Genomic DNA, 2,061 nt, shown 5'->3' on the forward strand with positions numbered 1-2,061 from the left:
TGAAAAGCTGTGCGGAACTCGGCCCAGGTGGCCACTCCTCTCGCCGCAACAAAAGGTATAGAAGTAAACCTCCACCACCTACGGGCTCTCCCATCCAGAAGATAACCAAGGGTCTCCATCTTCTGCTCCTCAGTACAGTGGAATGTCTGAAAATTCGTCTCCATGCAATCAAGCCAGTTCTCCACATCCTCTGGAGACTCGCCTCCAATCAAGGGCTTAGGACCCATAGATAAGAATCGGCGCACACTGAAACGCTGGTCATCATTGTTGGAAAACTGTGTTCAGATCAATTAAGAATTGATACACGGTGCAGCGAAAGTTTAAAAATTTTATTTTATTATATGGAACGATTCCATATATGGGTATCAAAACTTTTACGATTAAATTTGTTCAAGTAAAAATAAAATCACAATTAAATTTTTACCTCGTCAAGCAAAGGCTTGATCGTGGACTCCAACAGAATTTAATCTGCTCTTCTTGTAAATCCCGGGAACCGATGACAGTCACGATCTAACTCCGGAATTAGGTCCATGAATGAAAAATAGAAACCCTCTGATTGACTGCACTAGAAATCAATCAGAAGTTTTACGTAGAGAATAAACAGATATGATCTGTTAATTCGATTTATAATTTTTCACAAAAATCACAAGCCGAATTTTCTCCAAAGGGACAGAGGAATTTTCAAAAAATCCTCTTGAATAGTATAGAGTGAATTTCAAAAATTGCAATATTCAATGTCTCTAATTTTCGAACCCAACACCTTTATTTATAGATAATTTCTCGTTATAATTGTATCAGGACTCTAACTTCTTAAAGCCCACAATCCATAACTTAAGCCCAACAAGCCAAGTCTGTTGTTATAAAAATTAATATAAAATTCATCGTGACTCCGATTGATAAACTGATTTTACCAATGTGTACAGAAACCATTTCTGCATCTTTTAAAGTCAAGATAATTTTTCTGAATTCGAATTCAGTGATTTCCAAAAATGCTCATCCCTATGTCATTTTAGAAAATCCCACTCCCTTTTAATTAAGAAGTCCAACTTCTCTTTCATTAAATTTAACTCTTTAAATTTAACTATCTCTACGGGGTTTTAGTAATCCATTACTTGTGTAACCCTCAATGGTTCAGGAATACAGCTAGCCGTGGGCTCAAAACTCCTTGTGACTCGGAACAACAATTTCCGACTTACCCATCGAATCATGGTAAGAGCGCCTAGCAACATCGCCCCATGATTCCCTAGGTATTACTGATAGTGCCTTCAAGAACCAGTAGATTTTGGTTAGCGTACAGTACGGTCCCTTCATCCATATATCCCGATCAAATCAACAACCATTGGTATATCGAGAGTCGTTCGAGATTCGATAACTATGCATTACATCTTGGAGATCAAATAGTGACATCGCATGTGTTACTAGGAAAACCCATTAACCTAAAACACATCATGTACTCTGGCCAGAGATTCGTCACACTAATATCTCCTCAGATCGCATAGGATATCCACACTCGCAAGTATGTGGTGAATCCTTGACAACAAAGCATCGACTCCTATATGTGTCGTAACTGTACCCAATCCCGACACCTGATGACCCCAATAGAGTCGGTAAACGAGTCAAAGTACAGTACTAGCATATAGAGTCTCAATGATGTTTCAAGTAATAAGGACTAATGGTGTACAACCAAAACCGCGGACTTTATCCACTCGATAAGTGATAACCACTTGAAAAGTCCGAATAGGGTAGTTCGATCATTCATCATATGAATATCCATTTGCATGCTTTGAACATCTCTATGTTCCATACCAATGAAACGTGGTACTCGGCATCGCAAATGCTAGTCTCAATATCGAGCGATCCTTATCCTTATTTGCGGACGGCTCAATTGACTAGGAACATTTTAGAATATACAGTGACTATAAGATGTGTTTCATGATAGCCATCCCCATGTGCTACCACATCTTACATACACTATAGTATATTCAAGGTCTTTATCAAAACAACAATAGTATATCATAATATAACAATATGAAGAAAGATAAAGTCAATGTCATTATAAAA

Source organism: Henckelia pumila, chromosome 1 (genome assembly GCF_033568475.1).
Source record: "Henckelia pumila isolate YLH828 chromosome 1, ASM3356847v2, whole genome shotgun sequence".
Taxonomy (NCBI): Eukaryota; Viridiplantae; Streptophyta; class Magnoliopsida; order Lamiales; family Gesneriaceae; genus Henckelia; species Henckelia pumila.